The following is a 21790-nucleotide window of genomic DNA, read 5'->3' on the forward strand; positions in this document are numbered from 1 at the left end:
AAATGACATTTGTCATTTTGCTGCAGAAACATTTAAGAGCCAAAATATGATCATCTTTCCTTCCCCCATCTCCTATTATGTTATAATGTATTCTTATAGTATTGCAATAAGATCAAGGTAGCTATGAATGAAGAGTCCACACACGTACGACATCTATCCCACAGCATTCTTTTTTTTTCTTTAACACCTTTATTGGAGTATAATTGCTTTACAATGGTGTGTTAGTTTCTGCTATATAACAAAGTGAATCAGCTATACATATACATATATCTCCATATCTCCTCCCTCTTGCCTCTCCCTCCCATCCTCCTATCCCAGCCACCTAGGTGGTCACAAAGCACTGAGCTGATCTCCCTGTGCTATGCGGCTGCTTCCCACTAGCTATTTTAATGTTTGGTAGTGTATATATGTCCATGCCACTCTATCACTTCATCCCAGCTTACCCTTCCCCCTCCCCATGTCTTCAAGTCCATTCTCTACGTCTGCATCTTTATTCCTGTCCTGCCCCTAGGTTCTTCAGAACCTTTTTCTTTTTTAGGTTTCATATATGTGTTAGCATATGGTATTTGTTTTTCTTTTTCTGACTTACTTCACTCTGTATGACAGTCTCTAGGTCCATCCACCTCACTACAAATAACTCAATTTCATTTCTTTTTATGGCTGAGTAATATTCCATTGTATATATGTACCACATCTTTATCCATTCATCTGTCGATGGACACTTAGATTGCTTCCATATCCTGGCTATCGTAAATAGAGCCTGCAGCAGTCTTTAAGGGGAAAAAAAATGGCTTTTTTGTTTCCCTATTGTGTAACCATCCTGGTCGATATAGTCAATACATTAGAACCAGTACAGGAATTCCATGTATGGGATGATCCATGTGAGTCCACCCAACTCAGACCATCACTAAGCAGAACAATGTTTCTTTTGACATCCTTCCCAGCTAGTACACAATTATTTCATCCAAATATACCTTCCCCAGTATATAAGTACATGGAAGGCCCATTAATCATTCATGGGAAGACAATAGTTGTATAATAGGTAACCTAAGAACTAAGAGCTTCTCAAATTCTCAGAGGTGTTTGTGAACCAAGAAAGATTAAGGTATTCTAGAAAACAACAAAAACAAAAACAACTGTATGTTGGACAAGGTAAGATTTTAAACCTGGATTCCAGGAAATGATTTGAAATGCACACACAGAGCATATCAAATAGATCATGCTAAGTCGCAGGTCTGTGAGAGGGAGATGTGTAGATAAAATACAGGGGTTTCTCTTCTAATTCAATCAGAAAGATTAGACATAGAACTACCTCTTCATATACCTATTACCTAAAATATTGGAATTCCTAAATCATAATGCATGCAATTCATTGAGTTCTATATACTTAATTGCTGTAGTGTTAGAAATAAAAACATAGTGCTTTTATTGTTTATGTTTTCTATAGGTTTGCCAATGGTACTATTTTCCATATGATCTCAAGTTGCTGAGTTATAAATAATTTTAATATCAAGTCTGGAAGGAAATGTTTTGTAAATAACCAGTAATTAACAAATTTGAGTGGAAATTAGGGTATTATTTTCCCTTACAATTGTTTCTCAGAAACTAAATACCAATCAATAGGACGATATTTAATAACATATTTTAAAAAATAATTCAGACTCTAACAATTGACAAAATTTTGAGAACCACATGCTGCCAATTAATTGATAACTCTTGTTTAATTCTCTTTTTTGTTACCAGTGAGGTAACATACATGCCCACTCAAACACATATTTTTTTCCAATTATATTTCTTCTTTTGCAATTATTTAGGAAATGTTCGTTATTTTTATTTATTCTCTGTAGCATTTTATATATTTAATAAATGTTTTATAGAAGACATAATAGGAAAAAGTGTGAAACACGGAGCCAAATGAGTCAAAATCTGCTTCTCTACTCTATCATTTGTTAACTCTGCAACACTAGGCAAATGTATGAGTATAGGCATGTGTATGTACGTATGTGTATGTGTGTGGGGGGTGTGGGGGGGTGTGGATGTACACACACACTTGAAAGAGGTTTATTGGCCTGGTGGGAGGCACATCTGAGGGTTGGTGTCAGAACCACAACTGTGACGCTGTGGATACCTTTAGACTCTCAATCCATCAGGCCTCTTCCTGGAAGGGTCTCCTAGAAGTGGTTTCTAATTTTTACACTTCCAGACCCAGCTGCAAAGAACTCAACAGCAGGAAGATCAGATTCCTTATGTGAAAACAAAGGCCTCTGAAGTACATCTGCTAAATGGCTACTAATCAATCCTTCAAAGGGTATCTTTGGGAGCCAGGCCACCCTGATATGAAACCTAAAGACCCCACTGAAGCAGACTGTCCTGCAGAGCCAGATGATTCCTCCTAACCCTTTGCTTATGGGAAACCCAGGAGATCTGAGACACCAGCTCTCACAGAAATAGCTCTTAAGAAGCTGCCCTGGGGAAGAAACCCATGGGCAGAAAGAGGCCGTCTAAGGGGGTTAGGCCACCTCAGGGACCCCAGCCTCCCCACAGGGCCGCGACACTGCTGGGGCCAGATTTGCATATAGAGCTTGACCACTGTGAAGATCCCAGACAACATGGGGAACCAGAAGCCAGGCCAACCCCATTCTTATGACCTCATCTCATCGTAACTATCTCCATAAAGTCTCTATGGCTAAGGACAGTCACACTGGGGGAAGGGGCCTCAACATGAATTTTGCAGGGACACAAGCATTCAATCCATAAGACCAAATTAATTTGTCTCTAAAACTTTCTCCACTTATAAAATAGTACACTAAAAGAATCATGAAAGTACTAACTATCAAATAAGATGATTTTGAAAAGTTTCTGGAATAGATAATAAATGGTATTTTTATAATTTATTTTGGTTACATTTATTGCAAAAATTTCCTATGATAATATTTATCATTTAACTTTGTGATTTTTTTTTTTTTTTGCAGCACTTGGGCCTCACTGTTGTGGCCTCTCCCGTTGCAGTGCACAGGCTCCGGACGCACAGGCTCAGCGGCCATGGCTCACGGGCCTAGCTGCTCCGCGGCATGTGGGATCTTCCCGGACCGGGGCACAAACCCGTGTCCCCTGCATCGGCAGGCGGACTCTCAACCACTGCACCACCAGGGAAGCTCCATGATGTATTTTGAAGTAAGTTTTTTGTTCCAGTGTGTTTTGTTTTAGAGTTTCTATGTTTAGATATTTTTTCCTTCTTTTAGAGTTTGGATCAACATTAAATACCATTTTATTGAAATTAATTTAATTTTACCTGGAGCTGTTCACTAATTATGGCATTTATTTAGGTATATGACAAGATGTAAAAACTTTGTTTCTAAATTGCTAATTAATTTTCCAGAATTGTTTTTTTTGTTTATAAGTATGGAAAAATAAGAAAAACATAATCGAAATAATTTCCTACAGCTAAATAGAGAAAATAGAAGAAAGAATGGGGAAAAAAAACACAAGTTTTATGGAAATATACCTTATTATATATTTTGACATTGAAGCTGGGTGAGTATTTTACATATGTTAAAAATCAAACCATAAAACATCCCTAAACACTGGGGTGCGGGGGTAAGGGTGGGGCTAAAATAAATATAGCTATAACTTTATAACAATGGCTGCAAATCACAGAGAGAAAATATTTCAATTTACTAACAAGTAAAATATTGTGGACTATTATTTTGGAACCATTATAAGCATGCTGTAGAAAAAGTAAATAATTTTGTTACAATTGTTAAGAACCAAGGTTCTTTATACATATACATGTGTGTAACTGAATCACTTTGCTGTACACCTGAAACTAGCACATTGTAAATTGACTATGCATAAATAAAAAAAGAACCAAGATTTTTATCAAAAAATGTAAGTATAAAAAATATTCAAATACAATAGGAAATATTAAATTTGTATTTGAAATACCAGAATATATACATGATATTTCTCTTTAAAATATGAATAGTCTGATCTATGACTTGAAAAGAGCTAGAAACAAACAGATGAGTCTAGGCTATCTTTTTGTGCTAGAAAGCAAGAAAAGTTCAACGAGGTTATGACAAAAGGATAAAGATACTTTGACAGAGCTCCTGTTGGACAATTTAAACAGCATAAATATATGATGAATTGAAGTATATTAAGTGTACAAAAATTCATAAGATAATTATACTTTAAAAAGAAAAAATATCAAACACCACTGAAGTTGCTAGGGCACCAATTAATTGCTGTGAAGTATTTACCCTACCTGTGCTTTACATTTAGATGCAGAACACCAAAAGGTGTATGTGGTAAATCCCCTTTTCATAAAATGCCAGGAGATAAAGACAGAAGGAAGATACTATTAAAAAATTTCCATTCGAAAGTACTAAGTCAATGGACACTAAAAACACTCATCATTATCTTAATTTCATAACGCTAAAAGATTAGAGTCATCCATAAAGAATCCTTGCCTAAATATCAAGCCTAGATATTTAACTTCAATTTACAGGAAATACTGGGAAGAGAGAAGCAAAATAACTCCAGGAGGCAACAATCAGCAATTCAAAAACATCTGATACAATCTGGGTGATTTAAATATGAGCTAGGTATTAGGTGATATTAACAAACTACAGTTAATTCAAGGATTCCTAAGAAGACAGTAGTTACAGCAAGAAGTCCTGATTCATACATGATAACTGGGATTAGCTTTTACAAAAAATAATCCAGGAAACTAAATAGATAAATAATTGAATACACAAAATGGGAAGGGACATGTGAAGAAGTATTGGCAAAATGGATAATTGTTGAAGCAAGGTAATTATAAAATGGGAGTTCGTCATATAATTCTCTTTACTTCATGCGTGTTTGAAAATTCTTTAAAGAAAATGTCCAAAAAAATGAAGTCACAGAAAGCAGAAATCATGTGGAAGCTGAATTTAAGGAGAAATCAGGTGTAAGAAATTAGTACAGAAAACAGGATTAGGCAGAGAAAGAGGAAAATCAGCTAGTCTCTAAAGATTTCTAGTTCCAGTCCTTGTAATATTACGGCTAATCCTTCTCTCTTTTAAAAAGTAAGTTAGTCAAACGTAAGGTAGATAGCTAGTGGGAAGCAGTCGCATGGCACAGGGATATCGGCTTGGTGCTTTGTGACCGCCTGGAGGGGTGGGATAGGGAGGGTGGGAGGGAGGGAGACGCAAGAGGGAAGAGATATGGGAACATATGTATATGTATAACTGATTCACTTTGTTATAAAGCAGAAACTAACACACCATTGTAAAGCAATTACACCCCAGTAAAGATGTTAAAAAAAAAAAAGTTAGTGATTTCTCAACTAAGTCATCCTAATTAACCTATTATTTCAAAAGAAAAAAAAAATGTGCCCTAGTGAACGACTCAAAAAAGTTTCAAACTGATAATTAAGGTTAAAATTAACCTTTATTATTGGATATTGTGAAAAAATTAGAAACCTTATGATAGTATATTCTTTTTAAATTAAAACTTGAAACTCTAGAACTCTAGTAAGAAGAGAGACAAATCCTTGTGTATTTGATGGCCTCAGGGCATCTCACTACTTGGTAAAAAGACCTAGTAAAGAGACACACTCAGTTAAGCCTACTTAACAGAAAGGCTTTGAGGTCTTTAACTAAAACTCCAACATCCCTTAAAAAATAAGAACTCTGCCTTGTATGGCCCTTTGCTTTGGTTTATGCAGCCCATGCTAGACAAAGTCATTAGATAAAAGTTTACTGTTCTTAATATAATAGCAGTTTTTGTGCTCTGCTTCTCTGCATTCCTGTTTTGTTTCTGTTTCAAATTTTATCTGGGTTTTTTTAATATAATCTTATCAGGGTTTTGATGTTCTGAAAATCAAAGATTTTTATTTTTTCTTTGGCATTTTTAATGGCTTTCAATGGGATATTTAGTCTGAATGACCTACCTCACTATTACCAGAAACTAGAATTCTCAATTTTCAAATATTTACCAAGTAGACACGTTTATATTAAGCCATGGGTTTAAACGAGGCAACTACATCAATAGAGTGAGAGATTAAAAGTTTGAGGACAAATCTTCGAAAATGTCAAAAAGTTGAGTAGATGAACTTATGACAGTAAGATAAAGCAGTAAATCATTTGGAAAAGAAACAGAAAAAAAATAAAACAGTATCAGAGGAACTAATAGTAAAGCTGGGTATGTGAGTGAGATACTGTTCAATGCCAAATGTAGCAAAACCAATAAATAATGTAAAGCCAGGAAAACAATTAATGGATTTCCCCATGTGAAAGCACTCATAACTTTAGCAATAGCACTTTCAAAGGAGTGGAAGAGACCAAAGCGAAATCAGCACTACTACGAATGGGAAGTGGAGAATACATCACGAGCTCTGAATCTGCTTTCAAGAAGCTTTAATGAAAAGGGGAAGAAAAGAGAGAATCAAGAAGTCCAGAGAGGGCTTTTGATGGCTGGTGGTATAGTGAGAGGTGCCCCAAAATGAGTACACACTTTGGAAATGAACCATTAGAAAAATGTGGTTAAAGACACCTCAAAGAGAGGACATGTATTGGCAGAACTTTGTTAAATACAAGTGATTGAAATCCCCACTTAAAAATTACTTTATCAATTAAGAAATTTTATTGTTTCATATGATTAAGGTGCTGAATTTAGGGGTTCAAATGCTCTCATCAGACACCACCCCTCTATCTCTAAGGCTGTCTCCACCTGGTGAGAAACGAGGTCAGTGGGAAGACACACATCTTACTAGCCATACCTTCTGGTTATAGGAACATCTTTCTCAGTAACTGTATCAGAAGCATCTCAGAGAACAGTATAAGGAACCAAGCACATTATGCATACAATCCTCAACTACGTTTATCCCGGTAAGGGAGATAAAATATATTGAGTGAGCATGCTTACATCATATACATGTATCTGTAACATGGAGGCCTGACCCAATCCCAATAAGAAAGAATGGGGCAAAAACAACTGTTTGTGGAGTTGGAAATAGACAGCATAAGCTGTTCTAGGAAGCCGGCAGAGATAGATTCCAAAGGAAAGGTTTGAGAATTAGCCCTCTAATCTTTATTGAAGTTTCAGCGACAGTTTCTAGAAATGGGACAGAGGATTCTAAACAAGTAAGAGAATCTATTTTTGAAAGAACTTAGAAAATATTTAGGGAGTAAAAAGTTAAACATTCTAAAACCCTAATATATAGGAGAAATTACCATTCAGAATAACAATGTGAAAATTGTCCCAAGGCAGTTTGTGAAACTAAATGCCCTAACAATATAGAGGCAGAAATCCCTGCAGACTGGACCAGCCTCGGGTAATTTCACACACACACACACACACACACACACACACACACACACACACACACACACACACACACACAAGAATAAAAAGCAGATGAGGGACATCCTGTTATAAGTCCCACATGTAAGAAGCTTGATGTCACCGCTCTGTCTTAACAACAAAAAGTTCTACAAACTAAAAAATCAACAACTCTTCTTGGACCCGTAAGAGAGGGGAAGGCACACAGGGCGAGCCACTGCCCCCCAAGACTGGAGACAGACAAATACAGGGATTCGAGACTTACCGAAGCAGAGTCACAAGTTGAAATCACTGCGGCAACCAGCGCTGGGTAGGAAAACATGAACTGAAATTAATGAATTGCTGGACGTTCACTGGGGACAACTCTGGGAGTTAAAAACTCCTGGGGGGCCTTCCCTGGTGCTGCAGTGGCTGAGAGTCCGCCTGCCGATGCGGGGGACACGGGTTCGTGCCCCGGTCCGGAAGGATCCCACATGCCGCGGCGCAGCGGGGCCCGTGAGCCATGGCCGCTGAGCCTGTGCGTCCGGAGCCTGTGCTCCGCAACGGGAGAGGCTGCAACAGTGAGAGGCCCGCGTACCGCAAAAAAAAAAAAAAAAAAGAAAGAAAACAACTCCTGGGGAACACTGTCATAGTTAGGCCTCCACAATTTTGTGAGATTTACTTTCAGGTGCTCAACCATATTCCCACAGTAAATATCAGAGAGAAATTCCCTCAGACTTACTTCCAGCAGGGAAAGAGGAGAAGGAGCCGTTTTGAAATACTCCAGAGTGCCCTGTTCTCAACAAAACCTGTTCTCAGCGGCAACTATTTATAACTAGAACCCAACCTGCTGTGTGTGATCAGAGCCTAATTGACCTGCGGAAAGGAAATAACCAGCTCCAGCTGGCTCTCACCCTCTATGTGGGAAGCGGGAAATTCCCAACTCCAGCCCACTCTAGCCATCCTATCCCACCCAAGCGGAGAGAAAGAAAATGAGAAACACTTGTGAAGTTCATGGCCCAGATGCATATGCTCTGTAAAAGATTGAGACCTAATCATGGAACTTTTTTTTTTTTTCTTGCAGTTTTTACAAGGACCCCAGATGATTGTAGATTTTGCTTAAGAGTGTGGTTTGGGGAAGTAATTTTATCTCCATTGTGTGTTAGATTAAAAATACAATAAAATTAAATGTAAGTCATGCAACTAAAAACATAATTTTGTTATACAAAGTAAATATATCTAAATATACTATATTTAAAACATGACAAAAATGCAACAGTATGTATATAATTATATTCATAAAGATAAGTGTGTTAACTGAAAATTATATAACAATATGAACCATTAATGACGAGTCTAAACATGAGCAAAGTTAATCATAGAACTTCAGAATGTTCCCCCTCCCCCTATGCTGCACCACAATGTTACTAAAGACCTAGTTATAGCAGTTCCTTTTACCTGGGACAGCATGTCTGACTATCAAGAAAAAAATTCCATGGCATACCAAAAGGCAAAAAACACAATATGAAGAGACAGAGCAAGAATCAGAACCAATCATAGTGGGAATGTAGGAATTATAAGGCTGGGAATTTAAAACTACTATGATTAACACACTAAGGGCTCTGATAGGTAAAGTAGAAGCAACAAAGAATAGATGGGCAATGTAAGCAGATAGAAATCATAAGAAGGGAGAAAAAACAAACAAATATAAATGGTGGAGATAAAAATCATTGTAAGAGAAATGAAGAATGTCTGATGGGCTTATTAGTATACTTGACATGGCCAAGAAAGAAGATAAAATGGAATTATAGAAAATAATAAAATAAAATCTCAATTAAAACAATGAGAGGCAGGAAGAGTGGATGACAAAAATGGGAACATAGAACAAGGGCAACAAATGCAGTAGATATTTATCCAACTATATCAATAATCACTTGGAATGTCGATGGTTTAAGAGCACCAATTAAAAGATGGAGATTCTCAGAGTGGATCTAAAGACACAACCCACCTACATGTTGTCTACAAGAAACCTACTTTAAATACAAAGAAATATGTACATTAAAAGTAAAGGGATAGAGAAATGTTATATATACCATGCTAACAACTAATCAAAAGAAAACAGAAGTAGCAATATTAATTTCAGGCAAAGCAGACTTCAAAGTAAGGAAATTTATCAAAGATAAAGAAGGGCATTAATAATGATAAAGGAGTCAGTTATCCAAGAAGACATAACAATCCTTAATGTGTATATGCCCAACAACAGAGCCTCAAACTATGTGGGGCAAAAGCTGATAGAATTGCTAGTAGTAATAGATGAATCCACTATCACAGTTGGAGATTTCAACACTCTTAGAAATGAACAGATCCAGCATACAGAAAATCAGTAACAACCTAGTTGAACTCAATACCACCATCAATCAACTGGATATAATTGACATCTACAGACTGCTTCATCTAACAACATTAGGGTACACATTTTTCTTCAGCTCACATGATTCACCAAGATAGACCACATTTGGAACCATAAAATACACTTTAACAAATTAAAAGAATAGAAATCATACAAAGGCTACTCTCAGACCATAATGGAATTAAAATAAAAATCAATAACAGAAATATAACTGGAAAGTCCCCAAATACGTGGAACTTAAACAATATATTTCAAAATAACACAGGGGTCAAAGAATAAATCTCAAGAGAAATTTTCAAATATTCTGAACTACAAGAAAATGAACACACAACTTATCAGAATTTGCGGGTTGCAGTGAAAGCAGGGCTTTCAGAGAAATTTATAGCAGTGAATGCATATATTAAAAAATAAATATTTAAAATCAGCGATCTAAGCTCTCACCTCAGGAAACTAGAAGAAGAAGAGCAAATTAATTCCAAAGTTAGCAGAAGAAAAGAAATAGTAAGAATAAGAGCAGAAATCAAAGAAATTGAAAACAGGAAATCATTTGAAAACAGCAAATTTTATTGATGAAAAACTGAATTTCAGAGAGCAAAATGAAAGAGTTCAGAGGCATGCACAACCTCTCACTAAGACTCACACAATATGAGTAATTACCTTAAAGAGGGAGGAGATTTGAGAGCTAATAAGCCAAAAACCTTTTAAAATACAAAGTACCTTGTGCTTCACCTCACTGCCTGCCCAGCACGTATTTATTCATTCAACAAATATTTTTTGAACTCTTACTATGTTCTAGGTATTGTTCTAATACCTATGTATATATTTCTTTTTGGTAATAAAATATTTTAAGGCTCCTATTAGCTCAAAGCAACTCTACATTATATAGCCCAAAACACACTCCTACCCATCTACCAAAAAAATAAATAAATAAAAGACAATTCAAGTTCCTAACTCTTAACTAATTCAGCTCCAAGTTAAAAATCGCTAAGGGATGTCTTTTTACTCTCTGCTTCTTTTGCAATTCTGTTTCAAAAATCAGCTATCTATAGACCAGAATTTATAATTAACCTCCACAAACAAATTCTACGTACAATAACAGAGGAAAGGGAAAAGAAAGAAAAGGAAAAAGAGCAAAATCCTGAAATCCTTTGTCCTGTGAGCCTCGTCCCGACATGTTTGGCTTCGCAATTGGTCCCCTGCACATATTGGAATTGGATTCTAATTACAGGCCCGGAGAGAATGAGGAGGGATGGGGAAGGGGCATGTGGAAAATTAACTTCCTTTGAAAGGTAAACTCTTCTGACAAGCCACTAACTGTCTTTCTTCAAACAAGGGAGGAAAAGCATTATCCAGGGAGGGAGACTGGGCTGTGATTTAAGGCACGGAGAGCTTAGCGGGGTGTGATTCTGGTGATTCCAAAACCCTTATCACACAAAGGCCCCAAAGTCTCTCAAAACTACCCCGTATCTAATTCTTCCCCATTTCCTCTCTCCCAAAAAGTAGGAAAAAATAAGAAATTCAAATCTGTTATACGTCCTGACCTCCCCCAACATAGTCCATTGTGCCTCCCTTTGAGCAAAGTATATTTTTTTCTTCCAATTCCTGTTCCAGTGCCCACAAAGGCAGGAGTCCCCCCAGTACAGCCCTTTTTTTCTGGAGAGGCAGGCAGCTCTAAAACTGTTCTCATTCAAAGTGAAAGATCAGAGAGCTCAGCTTGGCCTCATGTTTCAAGTTGCATTTTACAGTTTAAACCTATTCTTATTCTTAATAAAGATTTAAAAAATAAATAAATAAAGATGATTTAAAAAAATTAAATTTCCTTCTCTCTGCAATCATTGGGATTAAGAGCTGGTAAAGGAGAACTATAATAAGTTGTCACAGCAAAGAGTCCAACATTTATGTAGAACAGGAATGTATTACAGGAGTCCCACCTTTCCACAGGGGACACATTCCAAGACACTCAGCAGATGCCTGAAACCACTGATAGCACCAAACCCTATATATATATAATTATGATTTTTCCTATTCATACCTATGATAAACTTTAATTTATAATTTAGGCACAGTAAGACATTAACAATAATAATAAAATAGAACAATTATAACAATATACTGTAATAAAAGTTATGTGAATGTGGTCTCTCTCTCTCTCTCTCTCAAAATATCTTATTGTACACATTTAATGCCTTTTCCATCTTAACTAAGCACTTACCACTCACTGTGGCTATAATGTTTGCAGTTTGAGGTGCGACAGCATCACTAGCAGAAATTTCTTTTTCCTTCTTCACAATTTCATGGAGAGATTTGTTTTTACCGTAGCAACCTCAGTATACAATTTTTTTCTTTCCTTATTAAGTCGAGAAATTTTCACTTAAAGGAAGCACGTTATGGCTTCTCTTTGGCATATCCAAATTGCCAACATCACTATTTTTGCCCTTTGGGGCTATTTTCGGGGCCATTACTTAGTAAGTGAAATAAAGGCTGTTCAAACAGAAGCACTGCAACACAGTGTCTGTCAATCTGATAACCAAGACAGGTACTAAGTGACCAAAGGGCAGGATATGCTGGACAAAGGGATGATTCACGTCCAGGGTGGGATGGAGCCAGACCTTGCGAGATTTCTTGACACTACTCAGAATGCACAACTTAAAACATGAATTATTTGGTTTTGGAATTTTCCATTTAGTATTTTCAGACTGCAATTGACCTCAGGTAACTTAAACCTTGGAAAGGGAAAATGCAGATAAGGTAGGGAATGACTGTATAATGTATTTAATATAGCAGGATAAACATAGAGAAATGAATAATATTTCAGCACCCAATCTACCTACCGCAAACCCCAAAATGAACCAAAACAATCTATTTTACACTAGAATTGTAAAATTCCATGATTAAATCCAGTAGGTCTTTGAAGTTTCATATGAGAAAAATAAAAATACATTATTGAAACCCACAAAGGCATGTTTAATAAATGGTACACATGGATATTCATTTTCCCAAGTTAATCTGTTCCTTGAATTCATTACCAATGGCATTTTTGAAACCTGACAAGCTGATTCTAAGATTCCTGCAGAAAAATAAATGTGCTGAAGTACCTAACAAGATTATGAATCAGAACAAAGACAAAAGCTACCAAATTAAAAAAAAAAAACTAGAAAAATGCCATAATTAAAACAGTATATCACTGATGCAGAGATAGACAAATAGAAGACTGTTAGAGTAAGTACACAAAGGAATCCACGTATGGAAATTTGTACATAATATGCATGGCATTTTAAATAGGTGGAACAGCTGAACTACTCAATAAATGCAGAGGAGAATATTGGCTATTCCTACCATACTAAAAAGCAAACAAAGGCCATTAAATAAAGGCATAAAATCCTAATGCAAATAGTAAAATGTGAAAAAAAAATCTACATTAAAAATATGAGTAGGATATAAGATCATGAATACAGTTTAAAGACACACAATTGACTGAAAGAAAATATTTGCAATATTTATAACAAAATTTTAATGTCCATAATACAGCATATAATAAATTTTTTCAATAAAAACATCAAAAATATTTAAATAAAAACATGCTTCTGGCATGGGGAAAACGCAATGGCCACTTGAAATAGGAATATTAATTAATACATGAATGAAATTAAACCTTACTGATAATCAGAAACACCAATTAAGCAACAATGATAAATTATTCATTAGAATGGTAAAAATTAAAAACATTTAATAATATCCACTGTTATTGCTGATCAGTCTATAAGTTGAAGGACATTTTGGAGGACATTTTAACACCATTAAAATTTTAAATCTACTGACTCAATAATTCCACTTGCAGGATTATGGTTAATCAATATTCTGAGCATTTGTGTACAAAGAAAGACACACACAGAAGGGTGTTCATTGCAGTATAGCTTATATTATTGTAGAATTGTTTATAATATTGTAGAATTTTAAACAACCTAAATATATGTTTACATATATGAAGCTACATTTCTATTTTGGAATACTATACAGCAGTTACCAAAAAACCAAGCTAGAACTACAATGATTTCACGAGAGATCTTTGGGAAAGAATATGCAATGAGAAAGATAGAAATTCTCATGCAATAAGTGTACTGCACATATTTGCTCCATAATCTCCAGAATAGTTTCCAATTTTTGTAGTCACCAAGTACTGAAGTATTTCTTTCACCATGTTTTAGCTACCTAAAAGGTCATAACTAATCAGAATTGTTTATGAGTCCTGGTATGGTTCCAGGTACACAATCATATTGATCTTGCACCTACTGTCAACATTTATTGAAGAGGCTGAATTCCGCACAATTTCAAATTGTGCCGATGTTAAAATATAAATATCTCTGAATAAAATATGAGTATCTCTTAGCCTCAAAGTTCTTTACATCTATTCTAAAATCCAGACGATTATAGTGTTAAAACATGAAAATGATTCATTTATCAACCACAGGCTCCAAGAGATCAGAAACCTCATCGACCTTCTTCACAACGGTCTTTTCAGCACTAATAGAGGACCTGGAACACGGTAGGAGGCAAATACTTTTTTATGTAAAATAAATGGCATGAAAGGTGAGTAGTATTAAATGATTAGCATATTAATATCCTCTTTCCCCTAAATATTAATAACTAGAACATTTATTAAATACTTTCTCTCAGATATTTGCTAACTTATGAAGTGTGTTTACACATTGCTACCACATCCGAGTAGGTTTCATTGAACTGGGTTCAGCCAGAATTTTAATAAGATTTTATTTTTATGTTGTAGCAAAGAATCAGTAGCTTGCCTCACTCCAATTTTCTACCAGAGCTAATGTGAAAAGGAAAATAAATATATATATATATATATATAAATCCAAGACAGTATCATTCTCCTAGAAACAGATTGTGCAGACATCAAATTCTGTGATGTTTCATGTAATGTCACCAAACCTGCAGATGAGCTGGAGAAAAAAAGGAAACAACCACTCTATGGTCTGTTCCAATGCTAGGGAAAATATTCTCGTACCATCAATTTAAAGTGTGCTGACATTGAGAAACAAGTAATATTTATCCTTGAGATGTTTTCTTACTTAAAATATCAGTTAGAAAAGCAACTAGTGAGTCTGTGGCTCTCTCTATTGAGAAAGCCGAACTAGAATTGAAGGATACCTATTCACCATTTTTCATCAGAAAATTAGGGGGAAGAAAATATTAATCAGTACACATTTGAGCTGAAGTCTTGGGCACTTAGAGAAAGTGGAAGACTCTGGAAATCATTAAGGAGTAAGATCTCCTCCTACAGAAGAGACAATCTTCCTTAAGATGTAATTGAAGTCTGGTGGGAGGGCATGAGGTTGTAGCACAGAAAGGTTTAAGAAGGGATTTATTTGGTCCAAAGCCCTGCACCCTAAGGCAGCATAGTCAGGAAAAGACAGGAAGGAGAAAACTAGTTAGTAAGACCATCCCTTGGGTTAGCAAAGGTGATGCTTTGAAAAAAAAAGAAGAGAGGGAGCAACAGATATCTAGGTTGTACTTATGTTAAATTGAAATCTATATTTTTTTTTATTAAAAACAGCTATGGTCAATAAAACTCAGAGAGTACCTAGCTGTTCTCGTGTTTTCCTCATCTACAAAAATTCCTAATCAAAGTGAGTGAAACACCCTTGAAAGCTAACTCAACATTCCTCTTAGAATTCCTTTGGCAAACATGTAATTTGAGAAATCTGCAGGTAGAGAACCACGTTGAATAAACCTGAGTTAAAGTCCTTGATAGAGAATAAAGAACAGAGGTGTCTTTTTCAAGGCACTTTTATGACTAGCCCCAAACCTTAACTACAAGCTAAGAGTTCATACCAGTGATTAACCCAGGAACAAAACCCCTCTACAATATTAATTGATCTAATAAAATATTCTTCCTAAGGCTACTTTTCACACATTCATTTTATTATCAAGTAGGCAACCAGTCATAGGAGTTATAATTCTTTTTTTTTTTTGTACCCATATTCTGGGGTGAAGTAATAATATGATGAGTTAGCCCTTTATAACATTGCTCTAGAGAAACTGAAAAAAATTAAGTTGTAACGTATCACAGAATGTTATCAAGGTGAGATTCTAATTCATAGGGTTGTCCACATTTTCAGAGGGATATAGTCTGTTGGTCCATATCTTTTCCTCTGCATTTGGCTTCTCACAGGCTCTCCTAGCCTTAATTATAGCCTTCTGATTTAAGGACATCTTCATAATTTGTTGAAATATAAAAGAGCTTCATTTTAAACCACAAAGGGCTGGCCAAACTTAGTTTTAAACACATTTGGCAAATGATAATAAATACTATCCTTGAAAATTAATTTTTATATAATGATATCATTTCTTATACGTGGGTTAAATTTAGTCGGATCACTTTCTCTGCTATATAGCACTTTCATGGCTGTATAAGAAATTTAAAGTTGTGATATATTTAGTACATGCTATGCAAGAAAATTCTTCGAAGTTTTAGAGAACTAGGCTGCTATCTGGGGAAAATACAGAGTGACTTTTCTTTCCCATTACACAGAATCCATAATATCCTGGAGCAAAGCTCAGAGTAGATACTCTCCAGGTCTGGCATCCTGGACTCGTTTTCCAACCTTTTCTATCCCCGCCAGTGAATGAAAGGGATTTACAATTAGTTACTTTTTGGCAAGCCCATGGCAATGTTATCGTGAAATTAGATTTTCCTTTATTTATTTATCTATTTATTTACTTATTTATTTATGACTGCATTGGGTCTTCGTTGCTGTGCGTGGGCTTTCTCTAGTTGCGGCAAGCGGGGCTACTCTTCTTTGCGGTGTGCAGGCTTTTCATCGCAGTGGCTTCTCTTGTTGTGGAGCACAGCCTCTAGGTGCACGGGCTTCAGTAGTTGTGGCTCGTGGGCTCAGTAGTTGTGGCTCGTGGGCTCTAGAGTTCAGGCTCAGTAGTTGTGGCACACAGGCTTAGCTGCTCTGTGGCATGTGGGATCTTCCCGGACCAGGGCTCGAACCTGTATCCCCTGCATTGGCAGGCAGATTCTTAACCACTGCGCCACCAGGGAAGCCCAAAATTACATTTTCTAATAAACTCCTGGACTAAAGACTTGCTTGTTGACCTACCTCTAAGCAAAGGTCTGGATGTTGCTCTTAAAATAAAGAGATATTCCCTCCATCCATCTTCAGAATCTTCATAACTAATCTCCCTGTGGTAAGGACACAACTTTAATTCTTTACTTACAGATTAGTATGGCCCGCAAGAAGCATTAAAATAAATGAAATTTATTAATTTTGGGGCGGCCTTCTCTGAAAACTCAGGTTTGTTATAAAACGTAGCATATGTCTGAGTAATAAAAACTATTCAGTCATCTGCTCTGTGACATTGTAGACCCAGCAGGACAGTGATTAAGTTCCGTGAACTGTTCAGCTCTTCTTTGTCATAGATCAACATCACCTTTTTTTTTCCCCCCCAAGAAGTTTAATTTATTTGACCATAGGAGAAATAGTCAAATTTATTTTGACTGCGGATCATTCTTTCGGATGGGAGGAAAGTAAATTCTCACAGATCAACCACAAATACATCTTTTATTCTATTTATGCCTCTGTTATTTTCTACATTTTTTAAATCATGCACAAAATCTTTAAATCCTACTCTCCCTTCAAAAACACACAATCCTTTTCTTTCTCCACTGTCATTATCCATGTATCTTTATTATCTTCTCATCTAGTTCTTAAAATACTTTCTATAAATGTTCTCACCCGATCTTCATATAATTTATGAAGAAACTATTATTCCATCTTGAAACTCAAAACAGGTAGAGTCTGAAGTGTTGGATGTCATACATTTAACAAAATCATCATTTTATCATTGTTCCTCTGCTCATCAGTAGTTACATGAGAGCACTCAAAAATACGTTCCTAATGCAGAGGTCTATTACTTGCCATTTGAGAAAAACAGAAGCAGAACAAAAATTAACTAAGTTTCACCAATTCAATTTTAACCTGGGGTGGGTGGGGGGTGCAGACTGAATGTCATCTAAAAAATGACTATTTTCCAAAGAGAGATGCTGCCTAAATGATTCGACAGAACAAGCATGTCAATTGAATGTTAGGACAGGAGTCCCCAAACCCTGGGCCATGGACTGGTACTGGTCCGTGGCCTGTTAGGAACCGGGCCACACAGCAGGAGGTGAGCAGCCGGTGAGTGGGCAAAGCTTCATCTGCCCATCGGTCCCCATCCCTCTCCATCACTCCCCATTGCTCACATTACCGCCTGAACAAGCCACCTCGTCCATGGAAAAATTGTCTTCCACGAAACTGGTCCCTGGTGCCAAAAAGTTTGGGGACCACTGTGTTAGAAGCAGCTACCCAATGAGATAAAATAGAATGGATTTCTGAATTTCTTGGCCATCAAATTTCTAGAGAAGAGAACATTTTCATAAGACATGAATGAGAGCATTAAATGCTCACAAAAATGTTTACCTCTCTAATCCCGCTTATTCGCAAGCTCTTTTTGTTTCAACTGTACTTAATAATCTGGTGAATAATAGGGAAGTGAATTCACTGGGACCCCAGTAGAGCCTATTTCCCCTCCCATCCTGCATGTGGCTGCATTTCTGGGGCAGACAGAAGATGCTGCTTGCAGTTGTTCTCTGTGGGAAACTTGAGGAATAACTGACCCTGTGAAACTGACAGAAGTTCATCACAACTGGTGTTTCATTTCTGGACTCTTCCAAAATTGTTATTTCCTATCTTATCTGCTTCCCTTGGCAAAATGTATTTATTTATGCCATGGCTAGAAATATATGCAGACAGAAAGATAAGGAGCAAAAGAACAAGACTGTTAACTGTTCACTTTGACCCTTTGCCTATAGGCGACTCTGTTCTCGTGAATTGGGAAAGAACGAATTCATTTTACCAAGCTTACCAAAGATGTGACACTCAGAATGCAATATTGGCAGTTAGATTGTTATGACTTTAGCTGTTTTAAAACATCCTTAAATAGGATAGCCCAGTTCCAGTGACTGGAAAGCAAGGTCTCAACTGAATTTTCTTCATGCTCTCTAGATAGAGAAGCCTGCCCCATCCACTCCCTCCTCCAAAAATGCTCATAATGAAGGAGGCTTCTCTAGGACTTGAAAAATGGATTAATAATGCTGTTGTTATCAAAAGATAATCCATAACTATAATGTCATTGTACTAGCTATCTAAATTATTTGCACAGACACTCACTCCCCTGTATTGAGTACAAACTTTTCAATTTTGGTCACTATTTTCTAAAACTTGGGTGACTCCCAGAAAATGACTTTGGAAACTTGAACTGAGGTCTAACCTATTTACTATTACAATAAGAATAACTACCATTTATTAAGCAGTGAAATACTCCAGGCATTATGTCAAGTGTTTTATACTATCCTATTTAATACTCAGAATAGCTGTATGTGGTTAAAATAATGATTCCCATTTTGCAGTTGAGAAAACTGAGGCATGTTGAACTTAACTACCTTTCTCAAAGTCCCAAAGTGTAGGAGGGATTTTAATGCAAAACTGTCTAATCCCAAATCCTATCTTTTAATATCTTTTAAAACTTTATGCTTTGTCCTTCTTTCTACGTTATTTGGTTTCATGATGATTGATCCAGTTTGCCAAAATTGCTAGGTTATGTACATCCTCATAAATTCAACAAGATTTTTGAGACTAAATAAATACTCAGTATCTTTGGTCCAGATAAAATAAATAGAAATGAGGGGTCTGTACCAAAGAGATTAGGGGAGTTTTGCTTTTGGAGAGCATAATTGGATCTTTCTAAATGTAAAAACTAATTAGAAATGAAAGGCAGTTTTATGTAGCAAATTTGTGTATTCTTTCAAATTCTCATTTATTTAATCAAATTTCATATCAAATTTGTAACACTAAGTAATGGCTCTTTCAACTCTAGACATAGTTCAAAATAGCTAACATGTGTGGCTTCCCTGAATAAGATTTTTTTTAATTTGATATAAGAAGGTGAGAACTTGTTGTTTTGAAATACCCTTGTAAATTTGATAACATTTGAAGTAAATAATTCCATATTCTTAATACCACTTAACATTTCACAAAACCTTAGTAAATGATTGAGATTAGTTTCATTAATTAGTTGCACTCATTTAATTTTAAAATGTTGACTCCGGTTTGTATCAGATGTTTGGAATTCTTCCTGATTCTCATTTTTTAAATTTGTTAGAGCTACTAGGAATAGGAGGGTCTCAATTTCTCTAGCTCAGGAACTAATTTTCAGAGACTAGGACACTTCCCTTGGTGGATGGATACGGCAGATGCCACAGTTTTTTTTTTCTTTCTTTTAAATAAATGAAAATTTCTAAAAGAAAATAACGGTATGTTTATTTCATTAATAGAATTGCAAGTAATACTGATTTCTTTAGAATAAGAACAAGAGAACCATCATATCAGTGCTTAGCTAAGTCTAATTCAATTCAAGCTCTTCAAATATCCCTATGGGCTGCCATCTTTCTTCTGATACCAACTAAAAATAAAGTCATACCCTTTGTTGCATCCTACGTCAATCTGGTTTTCATTTTTTATCATAGTCCCCCTTAGGTCTCTAGTATGTGTTTAATAAGTATTTGTTTAATTAACAGATTTATAGTTTCGTACATTCATATCTGTAGGTATAAATATATATGCTCATGATAAAAACATTTATATGAACAGATATGCTTCTCCATAAATAAATATGTTACATATATTACTCCTAGATAGTTAGGAGTATCTAAGTATCTCTCTAAGGAGAGATAATTGTCTCTCTGAGAAAGCAGTTTCCCCAGCTGAGCATCCGAAAGAGAATGCTGACTTCAGAGACAATCTGGTAGACTCATGGACAGAAGGAAACACGACACCTGACTCAGAGAAACCAAACCTCCTTTGATGGAATAAGTCATTCAGAGAGAGATATACTCCCAGCTGTACCATTTAAAGTTCTAAGGGTTGTAGCCTGCTTTACCATCGTCACTCACGCTGAGAGCAATTTACCTTTGGCCTCAGTGTGTTTGCCATCTCTTCTGCCTTCTCTAACTCTTTACTTAGGTCTTGAGCCCATTACTCCCATTCCTGATTCTTCTCCATTTTTGATCGGTGTACTTCTGTTGAAGAATCTCTATTGCTAGTCAAGCTCTGACTTTCCAGTCATGACTGTCATCTGCCTATCTCTCTCCAGCTAAGCCCAAGCTCAGCAAAGCAAGCACATCCTTTGCCCCACTCTGTGCTGCATGCTAAGCCAAACCAGACAACCAGACCTCATCTGCAGCTCTGTGATTCCTGGTGTGGTACCTGTTTTGCCTACTGAAAAATGTTTTTACTCCTCCTTCAAACCTAGTTCTATTGCCAGTTATCTCTCAGCTAACTAATGATAACCCACTTCTGCTTGTCTTTCTTTTTACCAGCTGATCTTCTGAAGAACACCTGAGGTTCACCTTTGACCATTTCTTTGGTTCAGCTGGACTTTGTCACTAAACGATGTAATCACTCAATTATTTTTTCCATGTCAACATCGTCTGTTATTTTACAACTATTTTACAACTATGCTTCTTTTTTTATTTATAAGTATGCTCCTTAAATCTACCTCCCTGTGTATGAAACTAATCATCTTTAGCAAGAGTCTATATACACGAATATAATACTGTATATATTTATAATATACAATATATAATAAGTATAATACTGTGTATCATGCTTTTTCATATGTGGATCTGTCATAAATAAAATTCTAATTTATATAGCTCTTAACATTTTACTTCATCATGACCACAATTTGGATAGTTTATTTATTTTTCAAATTTGTTATTCTGAAAGCAGATATGCTTTTCACTGGACTAAAGCTTTCAACCAACAGTGCTATCTGACAGGTGCTTTGTTAAGATGCAGTCCATATACATTATAAATTTTTAATACACAAAACAACTCCCTATAGGAGCTATTATTAGTCCCACTTTACTGAAGAAATCATTTGAGGACAAATGTAAAGCTACCCCCAAATTTAGCAGCAGTTATTACTGCAGCAGTTATTGCTATAGCATTC

This window comes from Lagenorhynchus albirostris, chromosome 8 (genome assembly GCF_949774975.1).
Source record: "Lagenorhynchus albirostris chromosome 8, mLagAlb1.1, whole genome shotgun sequence".
NCBI classification, from domain to species: Eukaryota; Metazoa; Chordata; class Mammalia; order Artiodactyla; family Delphinidae; genus Lagenorhynchus; species Lagenorhynchus albirostris.